The sequence below is a fragment of the Oncorhynchus keta genome, unplaced genomic scaffold (assembly GCF_023373465.1).
Source record: "Oncorhynchus keta strain PuntledgeMale-10-30-2019 unplaced genomic scaffold, Oket_V2 Un_contig_4097_pilon_pilon, whole genome shotgun sequence".
Classification (NCBI taxonomy): domain Eukaryota; kingdom Metazoa; phylum Chordata; class Actinopteri; order Salmoniformes; family Salmonidae; genus Oncorhynchus; species Oncorhynchus keta.
Window position 1 is genome coordinate 27501 of NW_026287598.1, and position 18845 is coordinate 46345.

At 44.3% G+C, this 18845-nt stretch overlaps 2 long non-coding RNA genes across 10 annotated transcripts in view; one reads left to right on the top strand and one right to left on the bottom strand.

Annotated features, from left to right (window-relative positions):
- Positions 1-97, top strand: part of LOC127924483 (uncharacterized) — a 2429-nt gene extending 2332 nt beyond the window's left edge. Inside the window, exon 3 of the long non-coding RNA XR_008117976.1 lies at positions 1-97. This exon is cut by the window's left edge and continues 22 nt beyond it. This is a non-coding gene — a long non-coding RNA (uncharacterized LOC127924483).
- Positions 98-9614: 9517 nt separating this feature from the next.
- On the bottom strand, positions 9615-13748 carry LOC127924484 (uncharacterized). Of its 9 annotated transcripts, none has more exons than XR_008117982.1 (3): positions 13686-13748; positions 13367-13464; positions 9615-9657 (listed from the first exon to the last, which is right to left on the bottom strand). It is a non-coding gene; the product is annotated as an uncharacterized LOC127924484 (long non-coding RNA). The 9 variants fall into 9 exon arrangements; XR_008117983.1 differs by lacking the exon at positions 9615-9657 and adding an exon at positions 10542-10584; XR_008117984.1 differs by lacking the exon at positions 9615-9657 and adding an exon at positions 10640-10682.
- Between the last annotated feature and the right edge of the window lie 5097 nt (positions 13749-18845).

Sequence of the window (18845 nt, forward strand, 5' to 3'; positions counted from 1 at the left end):
TGCTGTCAGAGGAACAGAAGTCGATGGAGAATCTCCTGGGCAAGATGGCCGCCACCATCCTGCCTTTCGCACGGGCTCAGTACTGTACCATTTTCATCGCCAGGGACAGACCCAAGGTAACTACCACTTGATGTCATATCCTGTTCTTTATGATAGACAGTCTCCCTATTACAGTGACAGTTTGAGAGAAATTACTGTTTCTATTCTAAGACAACTCTGCCGACCCCTAACCCCTAACCACTAGCTTCTAACCCCTATCTCCTAACCCCTAGCACCGAACCCCTAGCACCTAACCCCTAGCTCTTAACCACTAGCTCCAAACCCCTAGCTCCTAACCGCTAGCACCTAACCCCTAGCTCCTAACCACTAGCTCCTAATCCCTAGCTCCTAACCCCTAGCCCCTAACCCCTAGCTCCTAACCCCTAGCTCCTAACCACTAGCTCCTGACCCCGAGCTCCTAACCTATAGTTCCTAACCCCTAGCTCCTAACCACTAGCTCCCAACCCCTAGCACCTAACCCCTAGGTCTAGTCCCCTAACCCATAACTCCTAGCCCCTAACCTCTAACCCCTAACCCCCCCTAACCCCTAGACCTATGCCCCTAACCCTATGACTCCTAACCCCTAACCACTAGCTCCTAACCACTAGCTCCTAAACACTAACCACTATCTCCTAACCCCTAACCACTAGACCTTAACCCCTAACCCTTAGCTCCTAACCCCTAACAACTAACCCCTAGCTCCTTACCCCTAAACTGTAACCACTATTTCATAACCATAAGCTCCTAGCCCCTAACCACTAGCTCCTAAACACGAGCTCCTAGCCCCTAAACACTAGATATTAACCCCAAACCACAAGCCCCTAAACACTAGCTCCTAACCACTTTCTCCTAACCCCTGACCACTAGCTCCTACCCCCTAAACACAAGCTCCTAGCCCCTAAACACTAGCTCCTAACCGCTAAACACTAGATATTAACCCCTAACCACTAGCTCCTAAACACGAGCTCCTAACCGCTAAACACTATCTCCTAACCCCTGACCACTAGCTCCTACCCCCTAAACACTAGCTCCTAACCCCTAAACACTAGCTCCTAACCCCTATCTCCTAACCCCTACCATGCAGGTCTGAAATAATGATCAGATAGGTTTATATAATCAATATAATAACTTGATGTCTAAGGTCTAAAGTCTAAACTTTCCCAACTATACCGGGAGGATGAAAGTGTAAACTTTCCCAACTATACCAGGAGGATGAAAGTGTAAACTTTCCCAACTATACCGGGAGGATGAAAGTGTAAACTTTCCCAACTATACCAGGAGGATGAAAGTGTAAACTTTCCCAACTATACCAGGAGGATGAAAGTCTAAACTTTCCCAACTATACCAGGAGGATGAAAGTCTAAACTTTCCCAACTATACCAGGAGGATGAAAGTCTAAACTTTCCCAACTATACCGGGAGGATGAAAGTCTAAACTTTCCCAACTATACCAGGAGGATGAAAGTCTAAACTTTCCCAACTATACCGGGAGGATGAAAGTCTAAACTTTCCCAACTATACCGGGAGGATGAAAGTGTAAACGTTTCGGTGAGAAGCAACAGTAGTTTAATGTTTTTATTTTCTCTGAACTTTCAGTTACTCTGATTTACTAAAACACAAGACATAACTTCCTGGATTATGTTTGTTTTTCTTAGTTGACTGAAGTATTGTTTCTTCTTAGTAGACTGCAGTATTGTTTCTGGATTATAGACTGTTTGTTTATTCTTAGTAGACTGCAGTATTGTTTCTTCGTAGTAGACTGCAGTATTGTTTATTCTTGGTTGACTGCAGTATTGTTTATTCTTAGTAGACTGCAGTATTGTTTATTCTTAGTAGACTGCAGTATTGTTTCTTCTTAGTTGACTGCAGTATTGTTTCTTCTTAGTAGACTGCAGTATTGTTTCTTCTTAGTAGACTGCAGTATTGTTTCTTCTTAGTTGACTGCAGTATTGTTTCTTCTTAGTAGACTGCAGTATTGTGTCTTCTTAGTTGACTGCAGTATTGTTTCTTCTTAGTAGACTGCAGTATTGTTTCTTCTTAGTAGACTGCAGTATTGTTTCTTCTTAGTAGACTGCAGTATTGTTTCTTCTTAGTTGACTGCAGTATTGTTTATTCTTAGTTGACTGCAGTATTGTTTCTTCTTAGTAGACTGCAGTATTGTTTCTTCTTAGTTGACTGCAGTATTGTTTCTTCTTAGTTGACTGCAGTATTGTTTCTTCTTAGTAGACTGCAGTATTGTTTCTTCTTAGTTGACTGCAGTATTGTTTCTTCTTAGTTGACTGCAGTATTGTTTCTTCTTAGTAGACTGCAGTATTGTTTCTTCTTAGTTGACTGCAGTATTGTTTCTTCTTAGTAGACTGCAGTATTGTTTCTTCTTAGTTGACTGCAGTATTGTTTCTTCTTAGTTGACTGCAGTATTGTTTCTTCGTAGTTGACTGCAGTATTGTTTCTTCTTAGTTGACTACAGTATTGTTTCTTCTTAGTAGACTGCAGTATTGTTTCTTCTTAGTAGACTGCGGTATTGTTTCTTCTTAGTTGACTGCAGTATTGTTTCTTCTTAGTTGACTGCAGTATTGTTTCTTCGTAGTTGACTGCAGTATTGTTTCTTCTTAGTTGACTGCAGTATTGTTTCTTCGTAGTTGACTGCAGTATTGTTTCTTCTTAGTAGACTGCAGTATTGTTTCTTCTTAATTGACTGCAGTATTGTTTCTTCGTAGTTGACTGCAGTATTGTTTCTTCGTAGTTGACTGCAGTATTGTTTCTTTGTAGTTGACTGCAGTATTGTTTCTTCTTAGTTGACTGCAGTATAGTTTCTTCTTAGTAGACTGCAGTATTGTTTCTTCGTAGTTGACTGCAGTATTGTTTCTTCTTAGTAGACTGCAGTATTGTTTCTTCTTAGTAGACTGCAGTATTGTTTTAGCTGGGTGGGTCCAGCATGATCTCTGCTTTTTACTATTTCTTTACGTCGCTTATTGGTCTGGTTTTGGTCGTAAACGCTCCCATTGTTTCTGGGCGAACGCTGATTGGACCAGCCATTTTCAGTCTCATTTCAAACCCCGTTTATCGGCTGGAGGCCAGACTGAGAAGCAGTTTAAAAATTTGGAAGGAAATCTGGGGGTGGAACCAGTGTAATTATTTGAACATTTTGTCATTTTAATTCAAGGATTTTCCCTTAGTGGGTTCCCAGAGTGACTTTCCTCCATTCCCACGCCTGTGTGTTGTTACTAATGGTCTATGGAAGTTCTGAACTGTATAAATGTAGAACCTTGTTGACGTGTTCTACTGTTCCGTTGTGTTCTAGAACTCCTTCTCTGGGCTGGTCCATATGGAGGAGAAGAACAAGGGTCAGAGTTCCAGATCTTTCAAAGGTTCTAGAAAGGGTTTTCCTCTCCTATCACTGTTGTGTCATTACACCAACGGCCGTGTTTGGTTCCAGGCTATATATACACTGCTCAAAAAAATAAAGGGAACACTTAAACAACACAATGTAACTGCAAGTCAATCACACTTCTGTGAAATCAAACTGTCCACTTAGGAAGCAACACTGATTGATTGCGGTTGGCCCTTGGTTCCTCCTAATGGAAGACAATGCTAGACCTCATGTGGCTGGAGTGTGTCAGCAGTTCCTGCAAGAGGAAGGCATTGATGCTATGGACTGGCCCGCCCGTTCCCAGACCTGAATCCAATTGAGCACATCTGGGACATCATGTCTCGCTCCATCCACCAACAGTCTGTTGCACCACAGACTGTCCAGGAGTTAGCAGATGCTTTAGTCCAGGTCTGGGAGGAGAAACCCTCAGGAGACCATCCGCCACCTCATCAGGACCATGCCCAGGCTCTGTAAGGAGGTCATACAGGCACGTGGAGGACACACACACTACTGAGCCTCATTTTGACTTGTTTTAAGAACATCACATCAAAGTTGGATCAGCCTGTAGTGTGGTTTTCTACTTTAATTTTGAGTGTGACTCCAAATCCAGACCTCCATGGGTTGATAAATTTGATTTCCATTGATAATTTTTGTGTGATTTTGTTGTCAGCACATTCAACTATGTAAGAGAAAAGTGTTTAATAAGAATATTTAATTCATTCAGATCTAGGATGTGTTATTTTAGTGTTCCCTTTATTTTTTTGAGCAGTGTACCTCTCTATATACCTCTATGTGTCTCTTCACTATATTTCTGTGTTTCCATAGAGACAGTAGCATCCCTATATTTCTGTGTTTCCATAGAGACAGTAGCATCCCTATATTTCTGTGTTTCCATAGAGACTGTAGCATCCCTATATTTCTGTGTTTCATAGAGACAGTAGCATCCCTATATTTCTGTGTTTCCATAGAGACAGTAGCATCCCTATATTTCTGTGTTTCCATAGAGACAGTAGCATCCCTATATTTCTGTGTTTCCATAGAGACTGTAGCATCACTATATTTCTGTGTTTCCATAGAGACTGTGCATCCCTATATTTCTGTGTTTCCATAGAGAGACTATATTTCTGTGTTTCCATAGAGACAGTAGCATCCCTATATTTCTGTGTTTCCATAGAGACAGTAGCATCCCTATATTTCTGTGTTTCCATAGAGACTGTAGCATCCCTATATTTCTGTGTTTCCATAGAGACAGTAGCATCACTATATTTCTGTGTTTCCATAGAGACTGTAGCATCACTATATTTCTGTGTTTCCATAGAGACAGTAGCATCCCTATATGTCTGTGTTTCCATAGAGACTGTAGCATCCCTATATTTCTGTGTTTCCATAGAGACAGTAGCATCCCTATATTTCTGTGTTTCCATAGAGACTGTAGCATCACTATATTTATGTGTTTCCATAGAGACTGTAGCATCCCTATATTTCTCTGTTTCCATAGAGACTGTAGCATCACTATATTTCTATGTTTCCATAGAGACTGTACCCTCTCGGACATAGACCTGACCCACGCCCTGCAGGTGCTGGTCTCCAAGGAGACAATGAACGTGTCCGGCGCCGATCAGGACCCCACACGGGTAGTCTGGTCTGCTGCCCGATCAGAAATGGGAAGACAGGACAAATCATTGGTGCGTCCCTCTTTCTCTGAATGTATCTTCTCTGCTGTCTTTACAGGCCAATGACTGGATAAAACTCACTCTATTTATCCAACTATGTTTATATGACTTTAACCTCACTGTAGAATTCCATTGAGAACAACTACATGAATTCTATTACACCTATACAACAGTAAAGAGGCAGGTCTTCTTCTTCTGTGGTTCAGAGACAACTGTTAAAGAGGCAGTCTTCTTCTTCTGTGGGTTGTTAGGGAGTCTTCTTCTTCTGTGGTTGTTAGAGACACGCTGTTAGTCGTAGGGAGTCTTCTTCTTCTGTGGTTGTTAGCATCTGTTAGTCGTAGGGAGTCTTCTTCTTCTGTGGTTGTTAGAGACATGCTGTTAGTCGTAGGGAGTCTTCTTCTTCTGTGGTTGTTAGAGACATGCTGTTAGTCGTAGGGAGTCTTCTTCTGTGGTTGTTAGAGCACTGTTATAGGAGTCTTCTTCTTCTGTTAGAGACATCTGTCTGTAGGGAGTCTTCTTCTTCTGTGGTTGTTAGAGACATGCTGTTAGTCTTCTTCTTCTGTGGTTGTTGATAGTCAAGGCAGAGATATTGATAGTCAGTTCTGTGGTTGTTAAACCATGCTGTTATTACTGAGCTTCTTCAGTCTTTATTTACTGAGTCTAGTTCTTTACTAGCTGTTAGAATGAATCTTTCTTCTTCTAGGAAGAATCTGTCTTTATGCTGTTAGAATCTTGTCTAGAGAATCTTGTCTGTAGATCATCTGTGGTTGTTAGAGGCATGCTGTTTAGTCTTCTTCTTCTGTGGGTTAAGTGCTGTTAGAGAAGTCTTGTATCTTCTGTGGTCTGTTAGAGATCATCTTGTATTTACTAGTTGAAGTCTGTTAGAGAATCTTGTAGAGACATTTACTAGGAAGTCTGTAGAGAATCTTGTTGTAGATCATCTTGTATGCTGTTAGTCTGTAGGAAGTCTTCTTCTTCTGTATTTACTAGAGAATCTGTTAGTCATAGGGAGTATTTCTAGTGGTTGTAGAGAATCTTGTTACTAGGAAGTCTGTTAGAGAATCTTGTCGTAGGGATAATCTTCTGTATTTACTAGGAAGTCTTCTTCTTCTCTGGTTATTAGAGAATCTTGTCTGTAGATTTCTTGTACTGTTAGTCGTAGGAGTCTTCTTCTTCTGTGGTTGTTAGAGACACACTGTTAGTCTAGGGAGTCTTCTTCTTCTGTGGTTGTTAGAGACATGCTGTTAGTCGTAGGGAGTCTTCTTCTTCTGTGGTTGTTAGAGACATGCTGTTAGTCGTAGGGAGTCTTCTTCTTCTGTGGTTGTTAGAGACATGCTTAGTCGTAGGGAGTCTTCTTCTTCTGTGGTTGTTAGAGACATACTGTTAGTCGTAGGAGAAGTCAAGGCTGATATCAGTGCGTCTTAAACAGAGAGTCTTTATTTACTGTCTTCTGACTAGTATTGAATGACTAGGAAGCGTATTTACTAGGACGTCTGTAGATCATCTTGTATTTACTAGGACCATCATCTTGTATTTACTAGGAAGTCTGTAGAGAATCTTGTCTGTAGAGAATCTTGTCTGTAGAGAATCTTGTATTTACTAGGAAGTCTGTAGAGAATCTTGTCAGAATCTTGTCTGTAGAGAATCTTGTCTGTAATAATCTTGTCATAAGAATCTTGTCTGTAAGAATCTTGTATTTATAGGAACTGTAGAGAATCTTGTCTTAGAAGTATTTACTAGGAAGTCTGTGATAGAGAATCTGTGTCAGTATTTTTCTGTAGAGAATCTTGTCTGAGAGAATCTTGTATTTACTAGGAAGTCTGTAGAGAATCTTGTCAGAACTTGTCTGTAGAGAATCTTGATAGGAAGTCTGTAGGAATCTTGTCTGTAGATCATCTTGTATTTACAAAGAGATGTCTGTAAATCTTGTATTTACTAGGAAGTCTGCTGAGAATCTTGTCTGAGTCATCTTGTATTTACTAGGAAGTAAAGAAAATCTTGCAATAAAATAGATCATCTTGTATTTACTAGGAAGTCTGTTGAAGATCTTCATCTGTCTGTAGATCATCTTGTATTTACTAGGAAGTCTGTCCAGCTTGTAACTAGGAATAGAATTGTCTGTTCTTGTTCGATAAAAAGTCTGTAGATCATCTTGTATTTATAGGAATCCCTAAGCTGAAAAGCCTGTTTTGTTAGCAGGGTTGTTGTTCAGTCCTAATCCACTGGCTGTATTCAATTTGGGAGGTAGAACACCTTGTAATTTATTGCAGAGCGCCTAATAGTAAACATTCATAAGAATGTTATAGAGAAAGATTATATATAGATAATAGCCGCTGTGTCAGATTTTCATTTAGCAGGCATGCTTTCTGTCCTTACAAAAGACTTACAGTCATGTTGCAATAAAATAAACATTCTACTTATCTGTTGGCATTCCAAAGTGGTTCAACACAATAAATTGTTGTTTTGTTCGATAAACCTCTTTATATCCCAAAACTCCTTTTGTTGTTGTTCAGTTACAAGGCCGAAGGAGGTGAAAACATGCAGACAAATTCTGAGTAGTTAGAATGTCAAAAGATGTTTATAACTAATCCTCAGGGTGTCAATTATTATCTAAATAATCGCTAATATTTCAGCCGGACAAAAAGCTTTTCAATAGAAAGGAAAAAGAACGAGGGGTCACCGTCACGCACAAGGAGTAGTGGCAGTGAAAACGGTCACCTGCCAAAACTTCTTAATCTTTTTTTTTTCTTCAGAAAACAAGCCTGAAACCATGTCTAAAGACTGTTGACATCTAGTAGGAAGCCATAGAACTGCAATCTGGGTCCTAATTTATATAGTCAATAGGCTTTGAATAGAAAAGAATCATCAAAGAAATGTCATTTCCTGGATGGTTTGTCCTAGGTTTCACCTGCCACATCAGTTCTGTAATACTCACAGACATTATGTTAACAGTTTTAGAAACGTCAGAGTGTTTTCTATCCAATAATACAATTATATACTAGCTTCTGGGCCTGAGTAACAGGCAGTTTACTTTGGGTCTGTTCATCAAACTTTGAATACTGCCCCCTATCCATAAATTAACCAGTACTGATCTCCACACCACAGAAACACATCCGCAATAGCATCTCAGAGTAGCAGGGCTGATCTAGGATCAGCTCCCCACCTGTCTATGTGGTCTTCTTCATTGGGATCTAAAAGGCAAAACTGATCCCAGGTCAGCAGTCTGAGATTTGAACAAGTCTGTGGTCGAATCTTGTCGATACCTGATAAGATTGAGTCATGAATCGTCATGAATTTTAAGTTATTAAATAAATAAATAAAGTTATTAACAACTTTTCATCCATCCCTCTGTTGTTCATGTTGTTGTTGTTGTTGTTGTTGCTGTTGTTGTCTGTTGTTGAATGTTGTTGTTGTTGATCATCTTGTTGCTGTTGTTGTTGCTGTTGTTGTTGTTGCTGTTGCTGTTGTTGTCTGTTCAGCCGTCTGCCAGCTGAAGAACAAACTGGGCACGGCCCCTGTAGGCGGAGACGGGCAGGGCGTTTAACCGTTATGATGAGCGCCTCCTAGAGGACTTTGCGGTGTACTGCGGCCTGGCCCCAGACCGTCCAACGGATAGTCAGACCAGTATTTACCCAGACGGATAGAATCCAACGAGCCAGCCAGGGACATGAGAATTACACAAGAGGTGGGGAGGAGACAGAAGTCTGTGTATATATGTATATATATGTAATATATATATAGTACTAGTCAAGGGGTTTTCTTTATTTTTTACTATTTTCTACATTGTAGAATAATAGTGAAGACATCACAACTATGAAGAATCTAAAATATATTTTTATTTGTTTAACACTTTTTTGGTTACTACATGATTCCATATTTGTTATTTCATAGTTTTGATGTCGTCACTATTATTCTCCAATGTAGAAAATATTAAAAATAAATAAAAACCCTTGAATGAGTAAGTGTGTCCAAACTTTTGACTGGTTCTGTGTATAGAGGTGAAGTCTGAAGTTTACATACACCTTAGTGATAGGAATTTATGAATAATGACTAAACAATATCTACATTTAAATAGAACTATAACTAATTAAACTTATACTCTGTTTTACAATATCTGATTAATAATGTTAGTTCATAAGGAAGGGATTACGTAGCATGAACAAGGAGTGATTAAAACATAATAAACACCATTCCAACTTAGTTGGAGAGGAACGGGTTGTGGGTTTGAAGTAAGCAAAGAGGGTCATTAACCTATGTTTGAACCCACTCAACTATAACTCTGTGGCGTTTAGATGAGACAGCGAGAGCCCCTCCAGGTTTTCCGTATCTGGAACTGTCTGCTAAAGTGGTAATAAATGATGGTGAGACTTCAGGAGTTCATCCAGGTATAGTGTGTGTCGTGTTGGTGAGTTGGAATGAACTGTTGAACCTGCTTCGTCCTGGTCGAGAGGAGGAGATTCATTCTAGAACCTGTGAACCTGCTTCGTCCTGGTCGAGAGGAGGAGATTCATTCTAGAACCTGTCAACCTGCTCTGTCCTGGTCGAGAGGAGGAGATTCATTCTAGAACCTGTGAACCTGCTTCGTCCTGGTCGAGAGGAGGAGATTCATTCTAGAACCTGTGAACCTGCTTTGTCCTGGTCGAGAGGAGGAGATTCATTCTAGAACCTGTGAACCTGCTCTGTCCTGGTCGAGAGGAGGAGATTCATTCTAGAACCTGTGAACCTGCTCTGTCCTGGTCGAGAGGAGGAGATTCATTCTAGAACCTGTGAACCTGCTCTGTCCTGGTCGAGAGGAGGAGATTCATTCTAGAACCTGTGAACCTGCTCTGTCCTGGTCGACAGGAGGAGATTCATTCTAGAACCTGTGAACCTGCTCTGTCCTGGTCGAGAGGAGGAGATTCATTCTAGAACCTGTGAACCTGCTCTGTCCTGGTCGAGAGGAGGAGATTCATTCTAGAACCTGTGAACCTGCTCTGTCCTGGTCGACAGGAGGAGATTCATTCTAGAACCTGTGAACCTGCTCTGTCCTGGTCGAGAAGGAGATTCATTCTAGAACCTGTGACCATTTTTGTATATAAACTGTTGAACCTGCTTTGTCCTGGTCGACAGGAGGAGATTCATTCTAGAACCTGTGAACCTGCTCTGTCCTGGTCGACAGGAGGAGATTCTTCTAGAATGTGAACCTGCTCTGTCCTGGTCGAGAGGAGGAGATTCATTCTAGAACCTGTGAACCTGCTCTGTCCTGGTCGAGAGGAGGAGATTCATTCTAGAACCATGAACCTGCTCTGTCCTGGTCGACAGGAGGAGATTCATTCTAGAACCTGTGAACCTGCTCTGTCCTGGTCGAGAGGAGGAGATTCATTCTAGAACCTGTGACGTCATATTTTGTATATAAACTGTTGAACCTGCTCTGTCCTGGTCGAGAGGAGGAGATTCATTCTAGAACCTGTGAACCTGCTCTGTCCTGGTCGAGAGGAGGAGATTCATTCTAGAACCTGTGAACCTGCTTTGTCCTGGTCGACAGGAGGAGATTCATTCTAGAACCTGTGAACCTGCTCTGTCCTGGTCGAGAGGAGGAGATTCATTCTAGAACCTGTGAACCTGCTTTGTCCTGGTAGACAGGAGGAGATTAATTCAGAACCCGTGAACCTGCTCTGTCCTGGTCGAGAGGAGGAGATTCATTCTAGAACCTGTGAACCTGCTCTGTCCTGGTCGAGAGGAGGAGATTCATTCTAGAACCTGTGAACCTGCTCTGTCCTGGTCGACAGGAGGAGATTCATTCTAGAACCTGTGACGTCATATTTTGTATATAAACTGTTGAACCTGCTTTGTCCTGGTCGAGAGGAGGAGATTCATTCTAGAACCTGTGAACCTGCTCTGTCCTGGTCGAAGGAGGAGATTAATTCTAGAACCTGTGAACCTGCTCTGTCCTGGTCGAGAGGAGGAGTTTCATTCTAGAACCTGTGAACCTGCTCTGTCCTGGTCGAGAGGAGGAGATTCATTCTAGAACCTGTGAACCTGCTCTGTCCTGGTCGAGAGGAGGAGATTCATTCTAGAACCTGTGAACCTGCTCTGTCCTGGTCGAGAGGAGGAGATTCATTCTAGAACCTGTGAACTGCTCTGTCCTGTCGAGAGGAGGAGATTCATAGAACCTGTTGAACCTGCTTTGTCCTGGTCGAGGAGGAGATTCATTCTAGAACCTGTGAACCTGCTCTGTCCTGGTCGAGGAGGAGATTCATTCTAGAACCTTGAACCTGCTCTGTCCTATAGGAGGAGATTCATTCTAGAACCTGTGAACCTGCTCTGTCCTGGTCGAGAGGAGGAGATTCATTCTAGAACCTGTGAACCTGCTCTGTCCTGGTCGACAGGAGGAGATTCATTCTAGAACCTGTGAACCTGCTCTGTCCTGGTCGGAGGAGGAGATTCATTCTAGAACCTGTGACGTATATTTGTATATAAACTGTTGAACCTGCTCTGTCCTGGTCGAGAGGAGGAGATTCATTCTAGAACCTGTGAACCTGCTCTGTCCTGGTCGAGAGGAGGAGATTCATTCTAGAACCTGTGAACCTGCTTTGTCCTGGTCGACAGGAGGAGATTCATTCTAGAACCTGTGAACCTGCTCTGTCCTGGTCGAGAGGAGGAGATTCATTCTAGAACCTGTGAACCTGCTTTGTCCTGGTCGACAGGAGGAGATTCATTTCTAGAACGTGAACCTGCTCTGTCCTGGTCGAGAGGAGGAGATTCATTCTAGAACCTGTGAACCTGCTCTGTCCTGGTCGAGAGGAGGAGATTCATTCTAGAACCTGTGAACCTGCTCTGTCCTGGTCGAGAGGAGGAGATTCATTCTAGAACCTGTGAACCTGCTTTGTCCTGGTCGAAGGAGGAGATTCATTCTAGAACCTGTGAACCTGCTCTGTCCTGGTCGAGAGGAGGAGATTCATTCTAGAACCTGTGAACCTGCTCTGTCCTGGTCGAGAGGAGGAGATTCATTCTAGAACCTGTGACGTCATATTTTGTATATAAACAATGAACCTGCTTTGTCCTGGTCGAGAGGAGGAGATTCATTCTAGAACCTGTGAACCTGCTCTGTCCTGGTCGAGAGGAGGAGATTAATTCTAGAACCTGTGAACCTGCTCTGTCCTGGTCGAGAGGAGGAGGATTTCATTCTAGAACCTGTGAACCTGCTCTGTCCTGGTCGAGAGGAGGAGATTCATTCTAGAACCTGTGAACCTGCTCTGTCCTGGTCGAGAGGAGGAGATTCATTTTAGAACCTGTGAACCTGCTCTGTCCTGGTCGACAGGAGGAGATTCATTCTAGAACCTGTGAACCTGCTCTGTCCTGGTCGAGAGGAGGAGATTCATTCTAGAACCTGTGACGTCATATTTTGTATATAAACTGTTGAACCTGCTCTGTCCTGGTCGAGAGGAGGAGATTCATTCTAGAACCTGTGAACCTGCTCTGTCCTGGTCGAGAGGAGGAGATTCATTCTAGAACCTGTGAACCTGCTTTGTCCTGGTCGACAGGAGGAGATTCATTCTAGAACCTGTGAACCTGCTCTGTCCTGGTCGAGAGGAGGAGATTCATTCTAGAACCTGTGAACCTGCTTTGTCCTGGTCGAGAGGAGGAGATTCATTCTAGAACCCGTGAACCTGCTCTGTCCTGGTCGAGAGGAGGAGATTCATTCTAGAACCTGTGAACCTGCTCTGTCCTGGTCGAGAGGAGGAGATTCATTCTAGAACCTGTGAACCTGCTCTGTCCTGGTCGACAGGAGGAGATTCATTCTAGAACCTGTGAACCATATTTTGTATATAAACTTTTGAACCTGCTTTGTCCTGTCGAGAGGAGGAGATTCATTCTAGAACCTGTGAACCTGCTCTGTCCTGGTCGACAGGAGGAGATTCATTCTAGAACCTGTGAACCTGCTCTGTCCTGGTCGAGAGGAGGAGATTCATTCTAGAACCTGTGAACCTGCTCTGTCCTGGTCGAGAGGAGGAGATTCATTCTAGAACCTGTGAACCTGCTCTGTCCTGGTCGAGAGGAGGAGATTCATTCTAGAACCTGTGAACCTGCTCTGTCCTGGTCGAGAGGAGGAGATTCATTCTAGAACCTGTGAACCTGCTCTGTCCTTCGAGAGGAGGAGATTCATTCTAGAACCTGTGAACCTGCTCTGTCCTGGTCGAGAGGAGGAGATTCATTCTAGAACCTGTGAACCTGCTCTGTCCTGGTCGACAGGAGGAGATTCATTCTAGAACCTGTGACCATATTTTGTATATAAACTGTTGAACCTGCTTTGTCCTGGTCGAGAGGAGGAGATTCATTCTAGAACCTGTGAACCTGCTTTGTCCTGGTCGAGAGGAGGAGATTCATTCTAGAACCTGTGAACCTGCTCTGTCCTGGTCGAGAGGAGGAGATTCATTCTAGAACCTGTGAACCTGCTCTGTCCTGGTCGAGAGGAGGAGATTCATTCTAGAACCTGTGAACCTGCTTTGTCCTGGTCGAGAGGAGGAGATTCATTCTAGAACCTGTGAACCTGCTCTGTCCTGGTCGAGAGGAGGAGATTCATTCTAGAACCTGTGAACATATTTTGTATATAAACTGTTGAACCTGCTTTGTCCTGGTCGAGAGGAGGAGATTCATTCTAGAACCTGTGAACCTGCTCTGTCCTGGTCGAGGGAGGAGATTCATTCTAGAACCTGTGAACCTGCTCTGTCCTGGTCGAGAGGAGGAGATTCATTCTAGAACCTGTGAACCTGCTCTGTCCTGGTCGAGAGGAGGAGATTCATTCTAGAACCTGTGAACCTGCTTTGTGACGTCATATATTGTATATAAACTGTTGTTCGTGTTTCCATGGCAGCGCGCTCCGTTGATAAATACTACTATCTATTTTTGATAAGACTGGTCTCTGTCTATTTTATGCAAATAAGAGTCTTATAAATGGTTATAAAATAGACTGAGTGATTTTAATTAATGAACACATATAGGAATGATGAAACTCCGTTGACACCAAATACATTTAATCTCAGTTTTTCTACAATTCCTTCATGTGTTTGTGTTTTTTTAAGTCTGCTGTGTTGACGTGTGTGTGGTGTGTGTGTGTGTGTGTCCTCTCCTAAGGTTCTGTCCTGTGTTCGTGTGTGTCTTCTCCTGATGGTTCTGTCCTCTCCTAAGGTTCTGTCCTGACGTGTGTGTGTCCTCTCCTATAGGTTCTGTCCTGTGTTGACGTGTGTGTGTGTGTCTTCTCCTAAGGTTCTGTCCTGACGTGTGTGTGTGTGTCTTCTCCTAAGGTTCTGTCCTACCACCTCACTGCAGCTCAAGAGGAAATCAGAGCGTTGCAGGTGAACCACTGATACCAACAGACCAACACCTTCCCTCTCTATCCCATCTCTATCCTACCATCTCTCTCTATCCTACCTCTCTCTATCCTCATCTCTATCCTACCATCTCTCTATCCTTCCTCACTCCTATCCTACCATCTACCTATCCTCTATCCTACCATCTCCATCTCTCTATCCTACCATCTCTCTATCCTTCCATCTCTATCCTACCATCTCTATCCTACCTATCTCTCTATCCTACCATCTCTCTATCCTACCATCTCTATCCTACCATCTCTCTATCCTTCCATCTACCATCCTACCATCTCTCTATCCTATCCTACCATCTCTCCATCCTACCCTCTCTATCCTACCATCTCTCTATCCTACCATCTCTCCTCCTACCATCTCTATCCTACCATCTCTCTATCCTTCCCTCACTCTATCCTTCCATCTCTCTATCCTTCCTACCATCTCTCTATCCTATCCTACCATCTCTCTATCCTTACCATCTCTCTATCCTACCATCCTATCCTACCATCTCTCTCTATCTTCCTACCATCTCTCTATCCTTCCCTCCTCTATCCTACCATCTCTATCCTTCCCTCACTCTATCCTACCATCTCTTCCTACCCATCCTACCATCTCTCTATCCTTCCATCTCTCTATCCTACCATCTCTCCTCTCCTTCCCTACCATCTCTCTATCCTTCCCTCTATCCTTCCATCTCTATCCTACCATCTCTCTATCCTACCATCTCTCTCTCCTTCCCCTCACTCTATCCACCTCTCTATCCTTACCATCTCTCTCTCCTTCCTACCATCTCTCTATCCTTCCCTCCACATCTCTCTATCCTTCCCTCACATCTCTCTATCCTTCCCTCTTTCTATCCTTCCTCACAGCTCTCTATCCTTCCCTCTTTCTATCCTTCCCTCACATCTCTCTATCCTAATCTCTCTCCCCTACCCTCTCTCTATCCTTCCCTCACAGGGGCAGGGGTCTACTTCTCTCTGTCCTACCATCTCTATCCTACCATGCATGATCATTAAATCCTACCATCTCTTCTCTTCCTACCATCTGAAATCCTACCGTTTTCCTTGATCTCAATGGCAGACCTCCCTCAATCATCCTACCCTGGGGCATTGGGATATTTTTTTAGACTATCTATCCAAAGAGTCTCTATCCTACCATCTCTATCCTACCATCTCTCTATCCTTCCAGCAGCATCTATCCTTCCCATCCAGGGACTGACCTCCTTCCAACCCTCTTATCCTTCCCTCTCTCAAGCCTACCATGGGATGCTATCCTACCATCTCTTATCCTACCATCTCTATCCTAAAATCTCTCATTGTTCCTTAGGTTTATTACTCTGATGGTTCTAGAACTTCCTACCATTGTTATCCTTAGGTTTATTACTGCTGATGGTTCTACAACTCATCCATTATACATCTTAGGTTTATTATCCTGGTGATCTTCTATCCTACCATTCTATCCTTCCATCTTCTATCCTACCATGGTTCTATCCTACCATCTCTTATCCTTCCAGGTTTATCCTACCATCTCTCTATCCTTCTAGAACTCACCATTATCCTTAGGTTTATTATCCTTCCATCTCTCTATCCTCCCATCTCTCTATCCTTACCAGGTTCACTTATCCTACCATCTCTCTATCCTACCAACTCTCTAGCCTTCCAGGTTTATCCTACCATTCTAGAATCCTCCATTATCCTCACTTAGGTTTACCCTTACTGTCCTGATGGTTCTATCCTCCCATTCTCTATCCTTAGGTTTATTACTAGGTGATGGTTCTATCCTCACCATTCCATTCTCTTCCTTCCCTCACATGATCTATCCTCTAGAACTCACCATTGTCTATCCTTCCCTCACATCTCTATCCCTATTTCTACAGAACTCCACCCCACTATCTCTCTTAGGTTTATCTACTCTCTGATGGTTCAGAACTCACCAGGGGCAGGGGTTTATTCTGGTGATGGTTCTAGAACTCACCATTATTCTTAGGTTTATTATTGGTGATGGTTCTAGAACTCACCAATTGAAAGTCGAGGTTTTTTCATTGATATCAATGGTTCCCTAAACTGCCCTGGGGCATTGGGATATTTTTAGGTTTAGCACTGGTGATCCTACTAGAACCTCCAACACCACTTCCAGGCAGCATCTGGTCTCCCATCCAGGAACCCACCAGGACCAACCCTGCTTGGCTTCAGAAGCAAGCCAGCAGTGGGATGCAGGGTTTTTCTGGTGATGGTTCTAGAACTCACCATTATCCCTTAGGTTTATTACTGGTGATGGTTCTAGAACTCACCATTATACCTTAGGTTTATTACTGGTGATGGTTCTAGAACTCACCATTATACTCTTAGGTTTATTACTGGTGATGGTTCTAGAACTCTTAGGTGTATTACTGGTGATGGTTCTAGAACTCACCATTGTTCCCTTAGGTTTATTACTGGTGATGGTTCTAGAACTCACCATTATACTCTTAGGTTTATTACTGGTGATGGTTCTAGAACTCACCATTGTTCCCTTAGGTTTATTACTGGTGATGGTTCTAGAACTCACCATTATACTCTTAGGTTTATTACTGGTGATGGTTCTAGAACTCACCATTATACTCTTAGGTTTATTACTGGTGATGGTTCTAGAACTCACCATTGTTCCTTAGGTTTATTACTGGTGATGGTTCTAGAACTCACCATTATACTCTTAGGTTTATTACTGGTGATGGTTCTAGAACTCACCATTATACTCTTAGGTTTATTACTGGTGATGGTTCTAGAACTCACCATTGTTCCCTTAGGTTTATTACTGGTTTTCATTTATCGCTAAGGTTGGCTCCACTTCCAGGATTACCAGCTGGCTAGTTACACTGGAGGTTTCTATCCGATCTGATGAGAATCTCTCTCTATACCCACCCATCCTCTCTCTCTAACCCCCCCATAACCACCTGCCTCTCTTCCTCCCCCCCCCTCTGTCCCTCCTTCTCTCTCTTCCTCCCTCCTCTCTCTCCCTCCTTCCTCCTCCTCCCTCCTTCCCCTTCTTCCTCCCTCCCTTCCCTCTCCTTCCTCCCCCTCCCTCCTCTCCCTCTTCCTTCCTCCCTTCTCCTCTCTCCATCTCCTTCTCTTCCTCTCCTTCTCCATCTCTCTCCCTCCTTCCCTCTCTTCCTCCCTCCCTTCCCCCTCTCCCTCTTCCTCCCTCCTTCCCTCTCTTCCTCCCTCCCTTCCCATCTCCTTCCTCTCCTCTCCCTCTCCCTCTCCTCCCTCCCTTTCCCCTCTCCTTCTCTCTCTCCTTCTCTCCCTCTCTCCCTCCTTCCTCTCTTCCTCCCCTCCCTTCCCCCTCTCCTCTCTCCTCTCCTTCTCTCCTCTCTCTCCCTCCCTCTCTCCCTCATTCCCCTCTTCCCCCTCTCCTTCTCTCCCTCCTCCCTCCCTCCCTCCCTCCCTCCCTCCCTCCCTCCCTCCCTCCCTCCCCTCTCCCCCTCCCTCCTCCCTCCCTCCTCTCCTTTCCCTCCCTCCCTCCCTCCCCCCTCCCTCCCTCCCTCCCTCCCTCCCTCCCTCCTCCCTCCCTCTCCCTCTGTCTCCCTCCCTCCCTCTCCCCCAGCAGAGGGATGGATGTCTCCAAGTCTCTAGAGCGGTGTCAGTCAGATTAGTGTAATTGGCTCTCTCTCTCCCTCCCTTCCCTCTCCCTCATCTCTCCCTCCCTCCCTCTCTCTCTCTCCTCTCCCTCCCTCTCCTCTCTCCCTTCCCATCTCTCCTCCATCTCCTCTTCCTCTCTCCCTCTCCTCCCTTCCCTCTCTCCCTCTCCTCCTCTCCCTCTCCTCCTCTCCCTCTCTCCCTCCTTCCTCTCCCTTTCCTCCCTCCCTTATCCTCCCTTCCCTCCCTCCCTCCTCCCTCCCTCCCTCCCTCCCTCCCTCCCTTCTCTCTCCTCCCTCCCTCCCTCCCTCCCTCCCTCTCCTTCCCTCCCTCCTCCTCCCCCAGCAGAGGGATCCCTCCCTCCCTCGGTCCAGTCGAGATTAGTCCTCCATCTCATCTCTCCCTCCCTCCCTCTCCTTCCCTCTCTTCCTCCCCTCCTTCCCTCTCTCCTCTCTCTCCCTCCTTCCTTTCCTCTTCCTCCCTCCCTCCCTCTACCTCCATCAGAGGATGTCCCCAGTGGAAACTAGAGAGCGGTCCAGTCAGATTAGTCCCCCTCTCTCCCTCTCCTTTCCTCCTCTCTCCCTCTCTCCCTAAAATTCTCCCTCTCTCCCTTCTCTCTCCCCCTCCCTCTCTCTCTCCTTCTCTCTCTCTCTCCTCTCCCTCTCCTTTCCTCTCTCTTCTCTCTCTCCATCTCCCTCTCCTTCTCTCCTTCTCTCTCTCTCCATCTCCATCTCTCTCCCTCTCTCCTCTCTCCTCTCCCTCTCCTTCCTCCCTCCCTCCCTCCCCCTCCCTCTCCCCCTCCC